General features: G+C 38.4%; 1 long non-coding RNA gene across 1 annotated transcript; it reads left to right on the plus strand.

Moving 5' to 3' along the window:
- The first annotated feature begins 3,917 nt into the window (after nucleotides 1–3,917).
- LOC120410445 lies at nucleotides 3,918–13,160 on the plus strand. The gene is made up of 3 exons (XR_005602577.1): nucleotides 3,918–4,084; nucleotides 10,929–11,087; nucleotides 13,076–13,160. It is a non-coding gene; the product is annotated as an uncharacterized LOC120410445 (long non-coding RNA).
- Nucleotides 13,161–24,308: the final 11,148 nt, after the last annotated feature.

The raw sequence follows: 24,308 nt of genomic DNA on the forward strand, positions 1-24,308 counted from the left end.
ATCGATACTTTATTTAAATTTCTTCCATTTTTACTACATTGCACCATACAACAGAAAACTGAAAAATATTTTGTTCGACTCTCTACCATAGTTCAATTATGGAATGAAAATAATAGGTTTCTTTTTATCATTATTGCATTTGCCATCTTTTCATTTCAGTAAATCCCTTGTTCTAAGGTGAAGTTTCTAACCTTTCCCAGCTATTCAGTTTTCATACTTGGATTGTGTTCTTCTTATGTGTCTCCTTTCTAATGTAAATAACCCTGGGCTTTTAACTTTTGTTCAGGTGAGGGTTGGTTTGGGTTTTTTTTTTAGATTCTTGGCTATTCTTAATTATCATATTTTATCAGCTTCCCATTTACCTCTGCATTATACCTTTTGCTCAAAAGTGATTAGAAATAATGATGTATTTTTGTGAGAGCTTTATTATTGGTAAAGTCATTTAATGATATTTTAATTTTTCCAAATATATTTGCTGGTTTTTTCACTGCAATTCAATACTATCATTAATAATGTTTGTGTGATTTGTCCTTCCTAATGGAAAGTGAAAACATTTTAAGAATCCCTAGAAGAAAAAAAAAAATCCCCGAAAAAAACTCCATAAATTTATTATCATGGTACCACTTCACCCATCTAACTTACATCACTCCAAGGGTGAATGATAGCTATCTTTGGCTGCTCATGGTTTTTCTAATGAAACCAGGTCAGTTCTGCATTGCTTTTGATTCTGCAGCAAGAGTAGCACATAGCTGTAATTTTACTCAAATCCCCAGCACCGTTTTAATTGCTCTGCATTTGTGTACTAGCATTTTACATTTCACCTACCTGCATGTTCTTCAAGGTGAACATTGCCAGGCTGCTAAGATGCTTAATGGATTCTTACCTAAACACCTCTGACTCTTCCACAGTCTCATAGAAAGTTGAAGGACTGAAAGCAGGGTGTTTGAAGGCACCCGTATGGGAGGCTTAGAATTGTTTTGCTTAGCTTTAGACACCCAGCGCTATCAGGAGGCTGATCTCTCTGGTTTTCCCATCCTCCATAAGGAATGCTCAGGTGCTGCCAGGTTGCAGAGAGACAATACTGCAAGTTCCTGTGAGTAAATCTCAGTGTTAAGGGTATGAGCAATTGTAAATTCTCAGTTTTGATTTGTTTCATTGAATATTAATTTCAGTGGACTTTATCACATATGTACAACTAACATTGCATGATGTTTTGGCTTCCTTGTCCGTACCGACATAAAATAGAGTTGCAAGATCAAGACATGCATTCACCTCAAGGCAGAGCTGTTGTTTCCAAGTACCAAGCATGAAGATTTTTTTGTGTGGATACTTGATTATCTTGGTTCTTGGAGCCCTTGCCTACTTTATATTTTTTATCCAAGTTACTCAACATGGCAGTCTTTTAATTTTCATATTTCAACTGCTACCTTAGTCACCCTGATTTTTGCCTAAGCATTCCATGGCTTTTTGTGTGTGATCCCTTTTCTCTACATAATGAACCCAAAAGGTCTGATCCTAGACTTCCCCTCTCCAGTGGCAGTTCAGGAACTTGCTTGAGATTAAATACAATGTCAGTCCAGTGTCTTAAAAGTCTAACGTTTATTACTAAGTCTTAGGGTCTGTCCAAAGAATTACATGGCAGCACATAGTCCTCAACTTCTAAATAGCAGCAAATGTTGAGCAAGAAAGATTTCAGAGAGCTGAATTATCTCGTTAAATTAACTGGAACATTTTAATTTTTACTAGAGTTGAGTGAGCTTGAGTAAATATGACGAATTGGACGCTCACTTCATTTAGCAGACATCAAACACACAGAGAACGTTGCCCAATTTAATTTAGCCTGCCAAGCTGGGAAAATGCTTGTACAACATCAGTGAAGAAGAAAAGGGCTAAAATTTACTCTCGGTTGAGAGTGCATGCATAAATTCCCTTGACGTAAACTGGAGTTGTATATGGATGTATGTATATATATCACAAACCTTCCCTCAGGGAAAATCCTCCAAACACCTGCAACCAGAATTTGTGTTGCCATGAGTTATTCCCAGTAAAGTCAATTCCCTTTTGTTCTAAATGGAATATGTAACTCCTGTCTTACACCCCAAGGTTTATCTCCTTTTCCTCTGCTGCCTCTTATCAAACACATACCAGCACAGTCGCTTGTTCAGTCATGCTCAGAAGAGTGGTTGTTTTTTTTTTTTTTGCTTTAGCCCCTGAGCTTAATGGGCACATTTTGTGAAGAGTGAGCCAACCAGGTAAATAGCTGCTACTATGGAGCTTAAGAGCTACAGCTCTCAAATTAGGAGGTGCTTTTTGTCAAATAGGCCTCTGCAGCTCTAATATTAGTAACAAAACAAGGGCTTTTCAGACAAGAAAAAAAAATCTTTAGTCTGACTCTGTATCACACTTAACTCTGTTGCCTTGTCAAATATGTCAATGTTCATATTATACAGCAGCATTCATCTGTAGATGCAAAAGTGCTTTGCAAATATTACCTCTTGAATACTTTTAATTTATACTTAACAACCAGGTTTGTGAGATGGTACTCAAAAAGAATCAGAGTGAACTATTTAAAAAGTTAGTATAAATAAATTATAGTGATTTATTTGCTTTCCTGGTGCTCTATAGAAAGTTGTTGGCTTGAGCTCCGGGGCAATGCTACCTAAATATGCTCCAAACAGCTTTTTTCTCCTTTTGTTTTAGCACTGTGTCCACACATCTCTACATGCTTCTTTAATTCTAGTTTCAGCTTCTCTGTTGCTGCAATTGGCGAGCCTCTTCTGGTAGAGCACCAGGAATGAGGTACACAGGAGGCAGAATACAGCCCTGAGTAGAGGTGTTATGGTCCCAAATGCACCCAACACACAAAAATAGTCATCTTTTTCTCCAACTTGTTTACGAAATTTTATTACTTTTTGGCATGCTTCAGAAGCATTACCTAGAAACATTACTGAAGGAGTTCCTTGCCTTCAGGCTATGCAACTTGTCCCAGTGTTTTAAGGCATTTTTATTGATTTTTTAAGCAAATTTGCTTTGAGCAGTCTTTTATCCCATGTTTTCTGACGACAAGGCTGCAAGCCTGTTTGCAGAAGGCAAATGTCACAGATACGTTGTGAGTCTTAAACTGGTCTGTGAAACACTGCAATAGGATGGCTTTTATGATTACATGTCTGAAACCACAATAATAGTGAGCTACTTACCTGCTCACTGATAACAACGTGGATATTAGTCATTCCTTATCTCAATTTGTCAACGAGTTTATTAGTTTAAAATTATCAGGTTTTGTGAGTAGTCCATTTGCTCATTATGTCTGTAAGAAATGTTAGTTTTGTGTTAAAAGAATGCATTGAGGCAGAGGGAAATGAGGGGACGCTGCAGGCAGGCTGTCTTTGGTGCTGTGGTTCTTGAGTTCCCAATTAGTCTGTCCTAGGTCTTGAGTATCAGAGCTGGTACAGGCTCACAACACTGCTTTGAGTTTTCTGACAACTGAAGGTGATTTTTCTCCTTGAAAACCAGGATTTTGGTACCCAAAGCTGGGTTCCCAGACTGAAACATTTAAAGTCTCAAGTCTTTGTCTCGATCAGAGATGTGTGCTGACAGTGAGTGAGTGAAATGACATTTGGACTGTGTATCAGGGAATGGCTGAGCAATGTGAAGTTGTTGCTGTGGGGCACATTTATTCTTTATGCCAATTTGGTGTGGATGCTCTCTGCCTTCTGAGGAATGCACAGGTGCTGCTCATCCTTGGAGCACAAGGCTGCTTTGGGCTGTTTCGTTTAGAGGTCTGTTCTAGGATAATAATTCTGCAGACAGCTGTGTTGTGTACAAAAGCTTCCATTCAGGTACACAGGGCTAAAATAATTAGATGTGTTCCTAGGGCAGAGATAAATATTGCCCTTCTATTTTTTGAAAGCAGATGAACTTTCTGGACCCACCCTAATACTCTGGGGTTGTCTCCTGCCTGATGGGCTGCCACCAAAGCTCTAAAACCCTCGCACACAAAGGCACCACGGGACTCCCACCCTCAACATGAGCGCTCTGCCTGCCTCTGTCGCTGCCTGTCAGACCCGCTTCAGCTGGAATCAAGGTAAAGAATCAGCAGCAGTAAATACTACAGGACAAAGGCATAAACCAGCTTTGTAACCCTGGGCAACCTGGGTGTTTGCTGACTGACAGTGTGAATGACAGCCCAGTTGTCACTCTAAAATATCGTCTTCTAATCATTCCAGATGTCACCCAACAAGATGATGGCTACTAAAAAGGGAATAATTTGGGAAAAGTCATAAAGCCTATTATCTCCTGCTGAAACCATTTCTCTTTGCCATTTCTGAAGTCTCTGCAAAATAGATCCAGAATATCCCATATGTAACATGCCACTGATTTGTTAAGAGAGGGTGTCCACTTAGAATTGCACTGGGTGCCCCATGAAATTCCTAGAGAAAGGTACTCCTGAGCTGTGCCACTCCTTCGTGTCTTGGCAGCTGACTCCAATCTGGCCATACAGTGTAGCTGAAATATTTCACCTCATCCAAAATACAACAGGCAGCAAAAGTAGCTGCCATAGTAGCTGCTCACACACACAGCCTGATAAATCAGAGAGAGGACAGAGTTGATGGCAACAGCAGAGTGCAGTTTCTGGGTAGAATTCTCATCAATGTCTTTTCTCCTTAACAAAGAAAGAAATGTCTGAAAATATTGTTAGGGCCTTTTCATTTTACTTAATTTATTCAATTGTATTTTAATTTCAATGTGAAGAGAGGACTTTATTCTGAACTTCAGGATGAATGAAGGGCTGCACATAAAGGAAAAATAACAAAAAAAAAAATCTCTTTTGAGAAGAAAAACAAAACATAGGGGATGAAGTGGAGGAGGAAGAGAGAAGAGAAAAGACAGAAAATGGTAATGTCTGAATCCTGAGCTTTAAATTTTGAAAGCATAGCCTGAACTGCTGAAGTTAGAATATATATTGTCATCCAGATAAAACTCAAAATGAACCCCTAGATTGTATCATTACAGCAGGGTGTTTTAAGGGCATAAACTGCAACTGTAAAACTTCCATCAATTATTGTGTCCGTTCCTTCCAAAATCCAGTGGAGGAGATTGCAGACTCTGAGCCAGAAAATTCTGTATCTCATTCATGTAAAATATCTCAATTAAATACACTGAAAAGTTGCTGCCAAATTTGGTAGAGAGGACTAAACTATGTTTATGGCAACTATTAAAAATCTCTCTCTCCTGTCAGGTGCATGGGGCCTTATTCTGCCATTGTCACTCACACTGTCTGATAACTAACCCCAATCAATTGCAATGAAAGTAGTGGAATAATATCTGTAGTAAGGAGTTAAATTTGCATGAATTTAGGAAGAAGATTGTCATAATTTGTCTTAATTAATAATTTCATGTTGCTTGCTATCTACCTGAGAAATTCTAAAATGGTTGGGATGGTCATATGGAAGCATGGAAGAATGACACCTAAAATAAAATAGGTTTTCTGACTGCCAGTTACATTTCTATAGGTTTGTCATGAAAACACAGTTTCTTCTTAACTTATCAGTTCCCCTTGCCAAAATACTTAATTTTATCATGTGGTAGTTCTTTTTTTTAGGTAGTGAAGTTTTAACTTGTCCAAAGAGCAGCTCGAGTATAGTACCAAAGGCTTGAAATTCCAAACAGTGACTTGAGCAGTTTTGTGTAACAAGTTATGGTAAAAGATCATTCTGAAACTCCTTCTCATGCCACTTGGATAATATTGCTTTCTGCTTTCAATAATATTTTGGCCATGAATTCTCTTTGTCATGGAGCAATCCAGAACAACATTGCAAAAAGTATTTATTTCAGATTTTGTAGAAAGTGATCTTAACTCTCTCTTGAAAGTTTATCAAATTGGTTTTCGTTCTCAGTAGCTGTGAGTCTTAATTGTAGCATGGTTGTGTTTCACTATCTGTGTATATATACGTGGGGTTTTTTTGTTTACGCATTCTGGATTACTTTTAAACCTATAGAGTAGATATATATTTTATACAAATCTACATGTTGTTCATTGTTAGGACCTCCTTTCTAACTGAAATAATTTTTTTTTAATATACCTTCTCTGTGTCTTGCTAAGTTTAGGTATCAGACACAACAATGTTCTGGTAACCAGTAACTCTTCTTTTTTAAGCTAAAGTTGACATGTGCTCAGACTGTAGGAATTTAAAATCAAGGGGCTCTAAATTCTGCCCTTGCTTGGTAATCAAGCCCTGTCTGATAGCAGAACTGTTGCAGTGATTCCACTGTGACAGGCTAAAGTTAGGAGCTAGTAGGAAATAGAAATGTACAAGTGTGCATACACATCTAGGCATCTGTGTGCCCATAAATACTTGTTTTCCACAGACAATTCAAGTGAATCTATCTGGTTATATATATTGTAGCAAAGGACTTTGATTTTCTACAAAACTGTACATGGATTTTATGTTTATAAACAGGTTTGTCATGTCAGAAATAAAAATCCATTAAAAAGAGTGGAAAAGTGCTTCAAATTCATTCTTTAAATATAGCAGACATAACCTGTCATTTCACAATATTGGACAGCCAGTTTGTTTTGTTTCAGAAACTTCAATAATTTTATGTGTTCTGATGATATTTTCTCTTGAGTTTTGCTGTTGGTTAAAAACCTGAAATGCACACAGAAGCGCCAGTTTTTAAAATCACTTAGACTGGAATTTAGATCAGTGTTTGCATAGTCCATCTGAACCAATGGGTCTTGTGGAGCTCTGAGGCAGATGGAAAATGTAAAAGGAAACACCAGGCCTCTAAGAAGTAATAGGGAAGAGCAGATACTGAGAAAATGTCTGTGAGGAACCAAAGGCAGTCAGCTATTAAATTTATTACTGGATACTGCTAGCAGCAATTGAAAAAAAAACAACCAGCTTCTCTTCCCTCTGATATTTCAGCTATCCATTTCATATTGTTCCATTCTTTAGGTTGTATCACTGATACCATAGCTCCAGGGAAGCTCAAAAAACTGTAGGGCTGACTTGTATTTGTTACCAATTTTCTTTTATGACATTATAAAGAAATGATAAAAAAATGCTGTTTATTATCTTTTTTCTAACAATGTCATGACCCTAAATATGGTTTAATTTCTCATCTCTATGCTTTAGTGACATGTTTTGAGCTGCCCATTGTACATTTGACTAAGTTTTCTATGGAAATTGCATCTGTCTATGCTTCCTCAAGACCAATAACTCACTAGACATCTGGATTCAAAGAAGTGATATTAACAAAATAATAAAACTTTTTTTAAAAAATCACAACTAAAATTTTTATGAATTGAACTGCATTACAATGCTTTAGCAACTGGTGGTTGGAAAAGTACAGCCAAGCACAGGAATCTCAACATATAAGCCTGGATCCTTACCTCTTCCTCACGCCTTTGCCACTGGCTGCTGATAGAAGTAGGACTGCCCGAGAGACCTTTGCTCTCATCCAGTTGTTCTTATGCTAAAATGTTATGCTTTGATTTTTCTTCTCTATTTTGCAGATAGTTAGATTACTGAGATAAAAGGACCAGAAGAAAGTTCCCTATTTTTTTTTCACACTTCTCTACTTGTCAGTTTACAGTCTCTTCACTGCCTAGAAGGAGGAACAAAAATGAAGAGGAGAACAAATATTATGGCATCCTTGCTTTCCTGAGACTGGTAATCCAGCCAGTTGCAGTGTCAGCCTCTTATAGCTCATTTTTCCCAGTAGCTTTAGGAACATTTCCTGCAGGCTTGGCTCTCTGATGTCAGAGCTGATAGAGAATTATGGGAGATTACTTGGTAACTAACAATCTCTCATAATTTATTTCAGGATCTTTAAACTTCTGTGTGAGTTTCCCATAAAAGACAGTTTCTCTAAAGCACGTTAGACGGAAAATATTTTGTAACTTCATTAAAAGAATTTCCATTAAAAATCTGTTTGAGGGAGCTCCTTGCTGATTCTGAAAATGAAGTTGTAAAGGAGCAGTCTTTTTTTAAGTTGTATTTGTACTGGGAATTCTCAGAAATCCCAGCCAAGAATTATTGCAGCATTGTACAAGGCTGAAATTCCCTGTAGCTCTATGTTTAGCACTTGCTAAGACCCCACGGCAGCACATGCTTTTCTAGACACGTTTTTTCTCTGTGACTGAAATGAATGCAAAATTTGCTATTTATCTGAGTGAAATTAACTATCTTTAATCATCTTGGTCAAACTTGAAAAACTCATTTATTTATTATCTATCAAAATACTTCTATTTACCCTTGAATTTCTTAATTTTTGCTTGCTTGATTAAGCACCATGTCCTCCTGTGAAGCGTGGATAAGAATGTGCTTGAGTGTTTTGTTAATGTAAGTTCCAGGATTGGATGCATTGCTACAATGTTTGGGTTCTTTTGAAAAATGTGAGATTTTAATTGGTCTTAATTTTTCAGCATAAGAGTCCAGCACTGTAATCCACATTTTAAGAATGATCAAATGGTTTAACTATATGGTAGTTCTCCTTGGATAAGTATTGTATTTAAAGGTTAAAGTATGCCTTGATGAAAGTGTTTTCCTTTAGCTGTTCATTGCTATTTTATCTATTGCTTCAGCTGTGAAAAGCTTTTTTATTTGGTTGAGGTTTGTTTATTTCTTGCTGCTAAACTTTTCTAACATTTTAAAATTCTGCATTACTTACAGGTTTGAATTTTGGCTTCTCTTTGGAGTATTTTACAAGGACAAAGATTTTACATGCTAAAATGTTTTCTGTAAAACACAGATGTAAAAAAAAAAAGTGAAGTAAGCCTATACTTTATATCTTCTTGAAACTTTATTCTCTTTAAAAAGGGTTTATGTAATTTTACATAATTCTTTTGGCAGGAATGTTTATTGCCCAGCTGGGTGAAATTATTAATGTACCTCTCAAGCTGCATTTTCAAAGATCAGTAATATATATATAAACTTCTTTGAGGGTCCTTGATATGTAGGATTTTTATTGGAGTCCCTTGTTCCACTTCAGTAAAAGGATGACACAAGATGTTTACTTTAAAAAGTCTCTGACATCCTCCTGAGAATGTTTTGATAGAATGGCATACATTTGGTTACAATTAGTAAGCCAAACAATTTTCCATTGTTATCTCACTGTGTTTGTCTAGACCCTGTAAGGAGCTTTCAGAAAATATCCATCTCCATGTTTCAGTTAATTGATGGCATGTCCAGTAGGATTATGCTTTTTTATAAAGCTCCTTGTCCTTTTGGTTTTATCACAGAGATTTTACACAAAGGCATGTGGCAGAAAGCAAAAAGGAAATACTGGCACAGTTAAGCATAAAGAGATATTGTACTTGTATCAAGGCTAATATTCCTGTGTGTGGGAAAAAATATCAATGTGTTCCTGCTACTTCTGTGTGCAAGATGTTATACCCGAGGGCTGAAAGTAATAGTTGCTGGTGTGAAAGTATTCACCAATATCAAGTGCAGATGAAAGCTTCTGGAGCCAGCTGAAAGCTGAGTTAATAATACTTCAGCTTAATATTTGAACTTGCACTCTGTCTGGCATAATAAATGATGGGTGACTTAATTTTATTTGAATTCTATTAGCAGTGTGATTAAAAGACTCAAATCCTTATCTGACATCTTCACTGTGTTGTGATTTATTTGGTTATTTGCCATTTTATACATAATCTAGAGTCTCATCTTTCCTTTTGTATGGTAGCTGAAATACACCTTTCTGTTGAATATCTTATGTACTATTTAGAGATTGATAAGTCTCAGCTAAGACCATTATCTGTCCGTTTAGGTAATAAACATACCTCACTAGGTACATCCCATATTGCTTGCAGTTGTTTGGAGGTTACATGATTAAGCTTGCTGTAATGTGAATTAGTGTCTATGTCACAGAAATTCCCCATGCAATTATCACCCCTTGGAACTGCTGCAGTGCCAGGTTTAGGCCTGATAACAAGAACTGGTGCTTCTGTGCCTCCTTTAATCATCCTCTTATGTTTACACTCTTTTTGGAGAAGCCACTGATCACAACTCCTGTAACAGTAGGCACACACTGGCAGCAGAGGAATGCAGAGCTTATGGTGCAATTCTGCTTCATAAACCTGCGTCCTTGAAGTCTCCTGCATCCCAGCCCTGTCAGACTGGTAAAGTCAGGCTGCTTTTATAGATTCTTGGTAGGAGTGGTCAATACTGAATTGAATAATTCCCTTTTGAATTATATCTTCAACAAAACAATTCTTGAAAAGGTCTGCTAGGTTTCAGATGGGTGCACAGGAAGAAAAGCATGAGAAAGAAATTCATCTTCCAAAGGAGGGAGAAAGGACGGCACTTGAAGCACTTTCTGCAGTTGTCACCTCTACTCCTTCAGCAGGGTGGGAAAGGACAGACTTTCCCAGAGCTGTCCTCTGCCCTACACTGCCCTCCAAGCAGCACTGCAAGAGAAGGTCTCAATCATGGGTCTCTGCACCACAGCACAAACTTGCACCTTGGCCATCTCTGCACCAACATCTGCGTGCAATGAAATCACAGTGCCTGGTGTCTCCAAAGTTGGAATCAAGGGTTTGAGTCCCTCAGTGCATCTCAGCAGCAAAGTCAACCCTTTTCATTTCTTTGTCATCAGAGCTGAGTTATGTCAGTTCATGTTCTCTAGAGCAGTTTGAATTCAATTTAGCTGGTGATTAAGTTACTTTGTGTGAATTGGACGCTGGTAGGAATGTTTGTTCAAAGGGTTAACTTAACCTTCCCCAAGGTTGTAACAGACACTGGAAGATCAAAAGCTCCTCCAGACTCTCAAAGAGAGAGGAAAAAAGAATTGCTTGCTTTTACAGTTTTCAATCAATGTCTACCTTCTGGGAGGCAAGTCTGTGTTTAGCGTACTTAAACTCACGGTACAAACAACTCATTTTGTATCTAATCATAAACATAATTTGTCTGGTTTTTCAGATCTTCAGATTTATGCAGTAGCCATGGTTGTCAAAGTATTTGGCACCAGTGACATCATCTTTGCTGAAATGCCAGACAGCATGATGAGTCCCAGATGTTAGCACACACCAAAAGTTGAGAAAGAATGAAATATAAAGATCAACTGTAACAGCTACGGAGGTAATAAAAAGTGATTCTGTTTTCTTCTAGTATCTAAAGATAATAATTTATGGGGTTTTGAGGTTTGGTTTGCATACATCATCAATTAGGGACTGTGCCCACTATTATGCATGTACATGTTAAGGACAGACAGCGATGTGAATTTGGATGAACGCTGAATAAAGCATGATTTAACTTCAGAATTGCACTATTTCCTTTGTGGGTTTTTTTCCAATCTTTTACACTTTGTGCAGATTATGATATATGCAGAATATGTGTACTGAGATCTAAATGTGCCTCTTTCTTAACTGCCAGGGCTTAATTCGTCATTTGGTTAAGGGTCATGCATGGTTATGTCAGCAAATCATGTTTTCTAATGTGCTATAACATGACATGCCAATGTAACCAAGAGCAGCACCATTTCCTAATGACGTCATGTCTGTGAAATGTAGCAAGGATGCGACTTGCTGAGAAACAGGCTTGAATTTTTTTTTTTTTTTAATTTTAAAAAGAAATCACTCTCTGTACTCCAGAAGCAGTTTTCGTAGAAGTATGGTTTAGGTGCTTAAGGGTAATCATGCTTAATCATGAAGGTACTCAGGCATGGTTTCATAGTGACCACGTATCTACCCAAGTGCCTCGCGCTGCCTGGTAAAGCATTAACAAATAATATATCCATGCATCCAGAGCATCCTCAGATGGATAAGGATGACCTGACTAATATTTGCATGGAAAATCAAGAAAAGATGCTCCTTTGATTTTCTACCAATAATGAATACTTTCTTTAGATCATTCTGTTGTCTAGACAGCATTCACGATCATGAAAAATTCCCATATCCACAGTCAAAAAATTTACTTGAAAAATATTTTTCCTTAATTTATTGCGGCAGTTCTTCAGGCCTTACAGGAATAGCAAAATTTGTATTAAAATCACACAGAGAAAAAGGAAGTTTAGACTTTTCATATTGCAGTATTGTATTTTATAAAGATGATTAATCAGTTGGATGTATAACACATATGTCATTGTCTGGCTCAATAAGTCGACCTCTGGTGCACCCTCAGTCAGAGGGAACGCAGCGTCACTTCCATGACATCCTAAGGAACACCTTCAGTGGCAAAGCGGGGAGCAAGCTGGATGTGCATGTTGCTTACTCCTCAGAGGAGGCACGACAGGCAGCCGATGTCTGGGCTTGCGTCAGCCCGGAGGTAAAGGAACAGAGAGGGGCCTCTGGTGTGGGTTCCAACAGGTTTACGGCCAGAGGGTCCAGGGACCAGAAGAGCCCCGAGAAGGCTTGTGCACCCCCTTTTATAGGGGGGGCGGAACAAGGTGGGGAAAAGAGAAACAACCAGTGGGGTACAACCAAGGGGGAGGATACAATTAAACAGGAACCAATAAGGGAGACAGGGAGGTGGGAGTCACAACAGGGAACCAAGGAACAACTGAGAAAAGGAGAACTTTCTCGAACAGGGGGAGGTAACTTGGACCCAAGAACAGCCCAGGGGGATGCAGCTTAGACCTCTGAGCCGTCCATGATCCGCCCTCCGACCCACTGTCCTGGGCAGGGAAATCCACCCAGTGGATGGCCCTGACTTGAGTGGCATTTAACGATCTCGGCTCATGAGTGAGCTGAGCCACCCCAACAATTGTCTTCTCTTAAAATACTTCATCTCAGAAAAAAATATAGAAATGCATCAAAATATAATCTTATTTTAATTCTTCTTAGTAGATTATCCTTCTCTTTTTTGGAGTGAAAGTTTTGGCATTACTCTCAATACAAGTTTTCTGAAACTTGAAAGCGGTAGTGATGAGGTTTGTGGATTGGTTGTGGTGGTGTGGTGCAGTTTTCACTGTGCTGCTCAGTTCTGAGCCAGCCATATGACATTGACATCTCTGAGTATGTGGGAATTGTTCTGAAATTATTTGGATTTTTCTTACCTTTTCTTTCAGACTGCATGGTAATTTGGGAAAAAATATTAAAACCTAGGTAACTTGTTCTTTCTGTTTATAGGACTGTACTCAGTTTACTTCGGATGTTGACACATGAAGAATATGGGATTTTTTCAAGGGTTTCTAAAGCTGTTAGGATTTCCAGGTGAGTCTTTCAGATACCCTTACTAAACCAAACATATCCCCAGGATTTTGCTAGATCTCATTTTCAAAATTACTTATGTTATTTAGGGTTCTAATTCACAGTTCTGAAAGCATCTTGGATGCTTAGTACATTAGATCTCACTGACCTTCAAAGGGACATCTAAGCATTTATGGTCAGATACTGAATGTAAGAGGAGCCTAGTAGGATTCTTTTTATAGTGTTTCATCACCTCAATCCCTTTGAAATCACTTTAAACATTTTCCTTCAACTTAAAAAATGGGGCATGGGTTTATAAATCATGTGTGCATTTATGAAAATATTACCTGTAATTTATTTAAACCATGTGAATACCCCAGGAAAAAGGTGTGTTATGGATGCAGTGTGTTAGTAGAAAATGTGTGCTATGACTTTTGGGACAAATCTTGGGGTTTTGTCGCCAATGTGCCATTTTTCGTCATTACTTGCTGAGCTGTATCATTAGAAATCTGAGTTACGTAGGCCGTGCTTAAATTACATATCGGATGACCCAAGTGTTTAAGGCAAGCTGGTGTAATTCAGCACCACTTTAAGCAATTTATCCACTGAAGATCAAGCCCCTCAAAGTCCTACATCTTCCTGAGTGGAATTATTTCACCTTCTCAAGTTGTTTCTTATATCTCATTTTAGTCAGGACCCCCTACCTTCCCATCCCTGGTTTATCTGACTGGCTTGTGGCACTGATGCAGTTACTCTCCCTATATACACTCTACTATTAGACTTAAAAAATGTAAAAATTTCACCTGAAACAGAAAAATACCTGTTTTAGATAGTGTGTGAAAATGCTAAAGGAGAAAATCTCAAGGGGTAAAACAAAGAGAACTTTGCTGAGTGGTGAGCAAAATGTTAGTTACACACAGTTATGATAATACAGTATCCTATTATGCAATAAATTATCACACAATATAATTTTTCTACACTTTAGTGTCATTTTTATTTGCTGAACAATTATTAGATTTGTAAACAGAATAGTTAGCTTTCCAGTTTTGCTTATTTTTTTTCATGCTTCCAACCATTTTCCAGCAGTCCTTTCCCTTCCCTTTCCCTTCCATTCTTATGGCCAGAGAACTGTGCTCTGAGATGCTGAAAAATGTTTACTAAGGTGATTAAAAGTCACATTCAGAGTTACTGATTACACACCCAGTGACTTCTTGCCAGGTCACTATATTTATGCCAAACTCAGTTATCAGACTCTGCTAGCATAGCTTTAGCGCAGTGGCTTTTCATCAGTTCTGCTTAAAATACATTGAAAAACATTTTCCAGAAGCCATGCATGTGATGTAGAGTACAGGGTTTGCAGCTGTCTCTAATTCTTAGAAAGGTGAAAAAGCAATGACTTAACACGCTGTACCACCCAAGTCTGATTTTTTTTGTCTAAGGTCACCTTATCTTTATAGATCTTGGAAAATGATCATGAATATTTATGATGGCATCAAAAAATCAAGCAGCTGCAAATTGTTTACAACATTTTTAAGAACATGAAACCAGCTTCTACTATAAATCAAATACATCTGCTAGAACTGGATGAAAATTGAAAGCTCTTTGGTTCCATCCTATCCTCTTATGTACCTGAGAGCTGAAAAATCATCAGTAGCATGATTCCAAAACACTGATGTGGGCTGTATAGATAAAACGTAAAACCTGATGTAAAGTATCAAGTTAATCATTCTAAAGATAGCACATGAAAGAAGTTTAAAGAAATATTAATTTGAAATAGATGCCATAAAACTTTGTGGAAACTTTCAAAATGTTGACTCACAGTCTGCCTAAAATTTTGTCTTGTTATATGTTTTTCCTGCCTTTAGAAAAATGCATTCTTCCATCACACAGCCGTTCAGATGTGCATATTTGAAAAAAGTGCACATTAAAAATGTACACAATATTGTCTTCAAATATTTGTTGGATTTTTCTTCTACAGAACCATGATTTACAATCTGCTACAAATGTAATAGCTAGCTGGAGAAATAGGCAGAAGTAATCAATTTTAAATCTTGGCACTGCTGCCAGACTGGTATTTAGATGACATTTATTGTATGAAAACACCGAAACATTTGGTTTTGTTCAAACTGGAGGAATAATGTTTGTGCTTTAGATGAGGCACGCTGTTTGCCTAAAAATTATCTAGAATGAAAGGGAAAACTTTTTATTCCCCAGGACTATGATTTTCAAACTTTTTCTTGCCAAATGCTGCCACCAGAGCTGTGGTGACAGCAGCCTCAGCCTGCAGCTCTGCACGGGCTCACATGTCAGGGGGCAGACTCTTGCATATCACTTGTGGTATGTGGATTGCACCTCGGGAGTGCTGTATAGAAGCTCTTAATCCATTAAAATGCAACCGTGCTAATAAACAATCTGATTTAGAGACTACAGTTTCATTTTACCTCTCTTTGGGAGGTTTCATATTTTCTGTATTTGGTTTCTCCATTTCTTCCTACCCATTAAATGCTACTTGTACTGTCTCTTGGTTTTTCACTGAAATACTTTTGACTTGGGAAGCATGTGGGATTTTAGGGTCTTCCCCATTGCATGTTTAAAGGATAATTCAAAGACCTGTATGCTCAGAGGTGCCTGTTCACTTTGCAAGAGGATCTTTGTTGTCTGCCATATAGTGCAGTCGGTTCAAGAAGCAGAACAATAAACTCCATTTCTTTTCCTGCTGCCCAGTGTTACAGACTGTCACAGACCAGCCATCCCTGAGCAGCATTGCATAACAATTCAAGTAAACCTCCTTCAACCAGCATGCAAGGCTTCATCAGAAGGCAAAACGCTAGTCTGAGAGGATAATAACTGAGACATTCTTTTAATAAGGACCATTTTTAAATGTTAAGAATGACTTGTTTTAATTGAAGGAGAGGAAAGGAACTCCTGTCAAGAGTCAAAGAGATCCCCCAGAGCTCTCTGAAGTCTTCAAATTGTCTTGTATAGAAATGCCTATCAGAAATGAACAGAGGTTATAAAAAATTTCCATTCATCTCACTGTAAAGTTTATCTGAGGAGGTTATTCTCTTCTACAGTTAAAAATTTGGCTTTAGTTTAAAATGAGATACCTGACCACTCTATTTACTGAAGGTAAATCATGAGGCTCATTTTATATACCCAACTTTTGCTGAGTTCATGTAAGCAGGGATGCAGAACAATTACCATTCATCCATTCTTTTCAATCTCCCATACAATATCCACCTGTTCTGTCAGACAGCAGGATTGTATGCCACAAATACAGACTACTGCAGTGACAGCAGCAGGTGTATGGCAGCAACAACTAATCAAATCAGCTGAATTGGAGGTGTGAACCACACAGCACTTCTGTGCAGTGAGAATGAGCAGAAAGGACAGAGCTAAATGGTGGGGAATTTTTGTTTTGTTTTATTTTTAAGAACTTGCTTTTAAATTATAGGCAGTGCAACTGGTAAGTATAAGAAAAAATAATGAGGACTTGAAAGGAAAATGACACTTCATCCTTGCTGCGAAGGACAGGCAGAGTGACATAGGTATAAGAGAAACCCATTGTAATCACTCTGAAAAAGCAAGGCATGGGTTTTGATTTTCCTAAAGAAGCAAATGCAAAAGAACTCTTGTCTGTACCATATGACTCATGATGCTTCTTTACTAGGCTTAAAGAGAATTGAACTTGAGTAATAGCACCATTAGAGCTCTTTACCAGGAGCTAGTTCCTGTGGTTTCACTGGGTCCAGCTGCTGATGACTCACAGAGGAAGTGGCAGAGATTAGGTGCACAGGGAAAAAATCAGAACAGCTCAGAAATAAAGCAAATCAACCAAGCATTACCTTTTGTGCACAACAGAACAATGGCTTAACAACTAAGGTTCAAAATGATCTGTCTTATTCCCTTCATTTGTGCTATGCCTGTTGGAAAGACCACCAGGAAACATGTGAACCACTGTGGAATACACACTGTAATCCATGGAACATCTCAATTAATATTCCCTCTTGACTACAGCTAGAACAATACAGAGCATCAAGCAGTTTAATCTCCAGCAATAATGCCTTTTGTAAGATCAAGAGGTCTTTTCCTTGAACTAAGGCTTGAGGATTTTGAAAATTAGTTAGGTATTCTGCATAGTGTCTGGTGGTGGCTACAGGTTCCATAAATACTAGCTAGGTAAAATGCATAGACAGAGTCTGGTTTTCATTAGAAATATTGCTGTTAATAGTTTCTTCTTTGTAAATTGACATTGCTTCCCTGTAGAAGAGAATTAATTGCTCCAACAGGCTTTGTAACGACATATATCCAAGTTTTTATAAAATTTAAACATTGTCCCTGGTATTCAGTTTTGTACTACAAAAAATATGTCCCCAGCAGCAAAAAGTTAAAGTACCTAACTTAAAAGGGAAGATACAGGAGGAAACATTCTGGATCTTGTTTAAATTACTATGGTACAGTAGTAGTGCTGGTGTCAGATCACATCACTACAGTTGTGGACACATAGCTCCGGGGATGCTTTCCTTTTGGACATTGCAAACAGTTTAGGCTCTAAACTGCTTGGAGAGTAGTTCTATCTGAGTTGCTATAGATTGATAAAGTAGCTTATTGCAAAAACATACGACTGTTTTTGACTAGATTAAACCAGTTCTCTAAAAAAAAATTTGAAAAGTATTATTAAGTACTAAGAGCACCCTAGAAAAAAATATTGCTAATTTTGCTAGGTCAGCAATTTATCCTTGTTTTTAAAAATAAATTGGAATAGACAATTTCACCCACGTTTCAGTTCCTATTTTCCATGAGAATTTCAGAGTCAAGATCAGTTAGTAATTATTCAGGGATGCATTTTATAAACATTTGCTTTAGTGATTAATGTACAACAATTCCCAACCATGTCTTTAGATTGTTAAGTAATGCACTTTACTTTCCATGTTTACTATCAGCTGGCATTTCAAACTCCACAAGGTGACTCTGTGACATTGGTGCATGGCCTCTGCCATGCAGAGTTTTGAAAAGGCCCACTCTACCCTGAGCTTCACTTGTGCTCCAGCTTATGCAATAAGCACTTGAAAAAATATTGCCAATAAGATGCTTCTCCTGGTGTTTTGCTGTGTGGAAACCAAATACGAATTCATTCCCTGGCCTCTGTTCTCCCCAGTGCCACGGCTGCGTTACGTGCGGTGAGCAATAAAGGCTGCATTTAGGACAATGAAGGTTGTACTGTGCATGGGGAGGTGCCAAGTCTGCAGCACTTGGGGTGACCGGGCGTGTGTGGGGTGCTACTGACCTGGGGCGCCAGGGGCTCTGGGGAGAGCTGCACCAGCTGTCCTGGAAGGCATGGCATTCCTCTTCCTTCAGTGTAGCCATATGGTCTTCACACATTCAGGAGCACATGGATGGATCAGGTCAGTTCATTTACTTTTCTCTCTTAAAAGTCTGTTATTTCTTTTAAAATATTTTCAGTCATCTCATCCACATTGACTCTATGGTGCTTAGGTGAAGATGAAAGGGATGAAACCTTATTCCTACCAATGCCAAAAATATAGATTGAGTAGGGAGGTGAAGTGAAATGGAGTTAATAGGCATTAGAAACTGTTTATCTGGTACTGTTCTACTATCCCTTTAAGATATGCTAATATGAACTGCTGTCAATACAATATCACTTAGTTGGTTTTCATCTGGACCTTAGAGCGCAACAAAATTATTAGTACATAAATCTCTACTAATTTAGCCTAGATTATGATTCTTTCATCAACATGCACATATAAATTATATCATTAATCATAATGATTTCTTTCAGTATTCATATGTAGTTTCTTGGGAATCCCACTGTAATTCAGCATGAATTAATGTCCACTTATTGGAAAGCACTACCTACACTGATATTTCTAGGGGAAAAAACCAACAACTGTGATGCATCTTAAACTACAGCATGTAGCTTAAATGATCAGGGTGCCGGTAAACAACTACCAAAGGAATGTCGCCGCAGGTAAAGGAAAGTTGTCTTAAAAGCAGTTTGTTTCAAAGCTCATTAGGCCAGATGGCAGCCTGTCTTCTAGGAGCACGTAAAGCACTTCTGAGGGAATGGGGGGACTTCTTTCTCCTTCACCCTGCCCTGGGGAAGAGCAGTGTGAATATGCAGAGTGAGGGGAGAGCCGAAGCAGGGGGGCATTGCTAGACACTGGAGGAGGCAGTGCAAAACCATCTGCTGCACTTTTTTGACAGGGCAGGAGAAGTAATAACTCCATCAGTCTTAACAGGTGACGCTTTCTAATTGGCCTCAACAATAAATTTCGCTGAGAGAAGCAGCAGTATTCATCCACTTTTCTGCAGAGTGGATTTTAGCCATGACTTTCATGCTTTGAAGCAGCTGGCCCATAGATTAAACAGGTCAAAGACCTGTGGGTGAGATGCCCTCGCCTCAGTTTCCCCCACCTAAGAAATGCAGCTGCCTCCTTGAGAAGTGCTGTGCCCTTTCTAGAGGTGAAGTAGGATATTACTTAATCTAGCTATCAAATATATAAATGGAACATACATATATACATATGCATGCTTCATAAGTGAGACAGTGAGGGGGAAAAAAAGGAACTTCTGACTATAACGAAAGATTCATTAGGAAAAATGAACTAATCAGTGCTCTCCAAGGAGAAATTCATTCTGTTTAGGAGGCCGTACCCTCTGCTGCTGCACATACTTAATATAATTTATATTATTATTTAAATCACTGCGTAAATTTTAGATACTTTTAAAAATCAAGTTAATGGACCATACTTTACTGCTTAGCATCATTTATATCAAGAATTAGTGTCTGTGGAGATAATATACGCTAACACAGAGGAGAAAACACAAACAAGCAAATATCATAAAATTCATCTGTAGCATGGGCTTAAAATACAACTGCAGAAATGAGCCCTTGGAAGAGTTGTGTGTTGTGTGGTACAGCCTTTCCTTTGAGCTGTGTGCATGCCTGTGTGTACGTATAAGGTACTCTTGAACCACTTACCCCCACACAGTGGGCCCAGCCTTGCACCAACCTGTCATGGCAGAATATTTATTTTACTGGGAAATGTCTCCCTCTCCTCACTGGGGATGCAAAGGAAGACAAGAATCCAGCATGGCTTTCCCTTAGCCGTAAGAGGAAGTGGAGATGGCAAATTAAGGAATTCTTGGGGAGAACACAGACACCTGTAAAAACTGCTTAGGAGCTGAAGAGAAAGGCTGAGGCACTTTGAATAGACACAGTCTAGAAACAAAGAAAGATGGAAATAGAGAAAGATAATGGGAACCTGAAAGAGTGAGAGGATCCTGGCAGCTGAGAGAAATCCAGGGCCTTCTGCTGTGGGCTCATTAAAAGACAGAATATATTCCCTAAAATGTCTTACCTGTACCAGGCAATAAAACAGCTGTGCATCATTGCTTCCTTCAGGATAGCTGTGCTATATTTCATTGCTCTTTTTTTTAACAAGGAGCCCAGTTTCTCAAGCTTTGACATAAAGTCTTTCAGAGCCCTGGATCCCTGTCAATGTCATGCTGAAGCTCAAGTCACTGAAGTGATCCATCGTGCTGCCACAGGAGAGTGGTGCAGAGATGGGATGGTCAAGGAGATGCAGGAGGCACAGGGGGGAAGAGGGGCAGACCCTGGGAGGTGGGCAGCACCTGTAGCAGCAAGTACGAGGGGAACACAGGTAGTGAAAAGGGCTGGTGTTAGCACTTCCTATTTCATAGAATCATAAAATAGTTTAGTTTAGAAAGAATCTTAAAGATCATCTTGTTCCAACCCCTTAGCCAGGGACAGGGACACTATCCACTTCTCTAACTTATGTTGCTCCTGGAAAATAGGAATCTAGGTAAAGAGAAAGTGATATAGTCCTTGGGGAGGGAAAAAAACCCCAGAGCTGAGTCCAGCAGGTGTGAGTGGGGGAATCTGGAAGGCAAAGGGTGAAGCAGGGACAGTATCTCTTGTGTTAATGGAGAAAGAGTCACTTATCCCATCAGTGAAGTATCTCGTTCTGTGGGGAGGGTGGATTCTTCAGATTTGAGCATTACTTTCTGATTAACTAATTATTTACAATTTCATTAAATATGGTCTTCCAGTACAAAAACAGTTTGGAGCTGAGAATGCTTTGCTTTTGCACCTCATAACTCAGGCCTCAATTCATCCATATTTCATATTCATTCACAGTCTGCTTTCTTCCTGCCTGACTTGTAAACTTTCTACTCAGTAAAAGCTGTGAGGTTTATCCATCTAGTAAATGAAGCTTGAGCCGTAAAGTCTTTGTTGTAGCCACAGTGCAAAGACAGACAAAAGAGTAAAAGCTTTTATTAACAGAGATGAACTTAGGCCTCTGACATCTTACAGCAGGCCCTGACAAAGTAGATGTAGTCAAAATCTAATTTTAAAAACAGAGAGCAAAATTCATAGGCTGCACATCGTCACATCCTCTTTGCACTGGCTAGAATTATGTTCTGCCAAGGGGACAGTGAGAGAAGCTGTTTACCAGTGTGATGATTTATTCCTATTTAAGGTTGGTTTCTTTGGGAAGTGCAAGTAATTTTTTACAAAGATGTGTTTTAACTGCAGTTTGGAACCCAAAAAGCCTCTTAATTCTTGAATGTGATTTTGAACAGGTTTTTATCTTTCAAAAAAACTCCTAACAATTGTGTTTTGGTCAGCTCATTACAGATAACAGTAATTGTTTTAACAAGTGCTGTACCTAAATGATGAGTTACTGCCCCAGTGAATGCCTGCATTGCTGGGTCACTTGGAGGTTTTGTAGGAGTATTTTCATTGCCCATACATAAATAGTTTTCCTTCCTGATGAATTCACAAGCTGCGGAGTCTCCCTGTGTATCATCTGTGTATTACCCCGTGTCTGAAGCTAAGTGGGTAGCTCACAGCAACGTATTTCATCCATGTCCTTTGGTTTCAGATGCAGCGCCCACTTCCAGCTGTCCGGGAGCACCTCCATTACCCAGCCTTGCGGTAGAGCAAATAACATTCTGGCCTCAGTCTTCCAGCAGTAGATTAGTGACAGCAGTAGGCAGACAACTTTTGTCCCCGGGGAATATTAGAAATCTAGAGCTAGAAATAGATGGATTAACTGAAATGCAACCCAACCTCTGATCTACATTATTGTCTCTCTTCTTTATCTCACAGGGGAAGCAGAGATAAAGAGTGATAGACACTGATAATGATGGAAGTCCGTGATAATACACCGAAGTGATAAACTTCTTTGTGGCCCTCATTGTGCCCAGTTGTCTTCAGCTGGTTATGAGCTCTAGCCTCAAGCTATTTACACCATGATCAGGCTAGTAATTAGCAAAATGTTTAATATAATATAGAAGCAATTAGGAGGTGATAACACGCAATTAAGATGTGTTTTCAGATTAAAGATTTTATAGTGCTCTCTTTCTTGGAAAGATAAAGTGCCTATCTCAAAATGTCAAACTGCAGTGATTTAATCTGAGTTATTTTCAATTAATATGCATGTATTCTTGCGATGTGTTCACCGTTGTTATTGACATTGATAAATTAAGCTCATCCCAGCAGAATTTATCCTTGAGTCGCTCTATATTTCCTGAATGTCAGTTCTTTATCCGTATTTTTTTTATGCCTACAAGCTGTGCACGATCTAACTCTAAGTCCCTTGATTCATCCCTGGGATTACAGTAATGTGTCAGTCTGAGTGGAACAATAATCTGAAAGGGCATTGTTATAAATAGTGTGTTAGAATATAATTGTTTGTCATGTCGTTTCTCCCCTTTAAATCCCTCTGAGTCCTGTTTAAGTAATTTAGACAGCTAGAATGACAAGAGTCTTGAGACTTCACTTATAGAGTTGTCCAACCAGTCTTCAGCCTACCCAGTCTTTTGAGACCATCTCATCTGCAAAGTAGGAAGTGCAAAGAACAGATGAGTTCCAACTACATTGTGGATTTGCTATGAGATTTTGCTCAGGCCATTTATAGAAAAATATAAATGCTACTGATACCAATTTTGCCCTGCTTTGTCAATGAAAATGCTTAGACAATAGACATTAGGGTGTTTCCTATCGTCAATTAAGAATTTAAAATCCTAAGGATGCTTTTTGATGAAGTTCCTAATTATAAAAAAAACCCAAACATGACACAGGAAAGACAGAAAGATTTTTTATTATTGTTTTCAATGGTGCCAGCTTTTAAGCAAAAGTAGTAATACTTCCAAGGAAAAAAATTTCTAGAAATGAGTGTCCTATTAGGTCATCCTGTCCAGTTCCTGGATCATGCAGTATTATTCTTTGTGATGCATTTTTGTGCTGTTTGGTTGTCTCTAGATTTTTCAGACGTGCAATGAAGCACCCAAACATCAGAGGATCTGCACACAGCATGTATCAGAAAGGTTTATCTCAATTTAGCAAGTATTTCCTCTCCTGTTTTCGTAAATATTTTCCCAGTAGCTAATGCCCACAGTTATCAAATATTTGAGTTCATGTCTCTTCTTTTGCTCTTTCTAGGACCCACTTAATGGTATTTTTTTCAGATGTAGCTGCAAAAAGGCAAGTTAGCTGACAGTCATTGCTAAGCAATGAAATTTTTATTTGGCTTTGTGTCATGCAACAGTGATTAAACTCTTTTGAGACCATGGATTTAGCAAAGTAAGATGATATAACTCATCACAGCTTAAACTGACTGGCCAGTTGCTGTTATCATTTAGTGAGCTAACCCAGTTCTTCACAGGGCTGCTTGAACATGTTAAAATGCTGCTGTTTGATAATCCCTGAGTCACTGTTGGTCAAACCAGGCATATTTGATTCTTGCCTATAAATAAGCACTTGCAATATTCTTCATTAATTCTGCAGGCCAACTTCCAGCCTCTCAGTCTCTCAGTGTCTCTCAGGTAAGTCACAGGGGACGTAGAACAAAATGCAGCTCTTGAATGTTATCTGTGAATGCCTGGGTGTCATGTCCTTCAGCTCAGGTTCACAGAATTTTTAAAAGACAAGCAAAAAAAAAAAAAAACCAACACGATTAAAGGGAGCTGGCAAAAAGCTGTAGAAGTGTCATCTGGCACCACTGTTCATTATACAGAAAAATATATTGACTTTTACATATACAAATGATCTGAGATAAAACTGTGAAGACTTGAAAAAAAGGCTTTCTAGTGCCAAAAGGAAAAAGGAAAAAAAAGTATTAAG

Source organism: Corvus cornix, chromosome 9 (assembly GCF_000738735.6).
Source record: "Corvus cornix cornix isolate S_Up_H32 chromosome 9, ASM73873v5, whole genome shotgun sequence".
In the NCBI taxonomy this organism is placed as follows: Eukaryota; Metazoa; Chordata; class Aves; order Passeriformes; family Corvidae; genus Corvus; species Corvus cornix.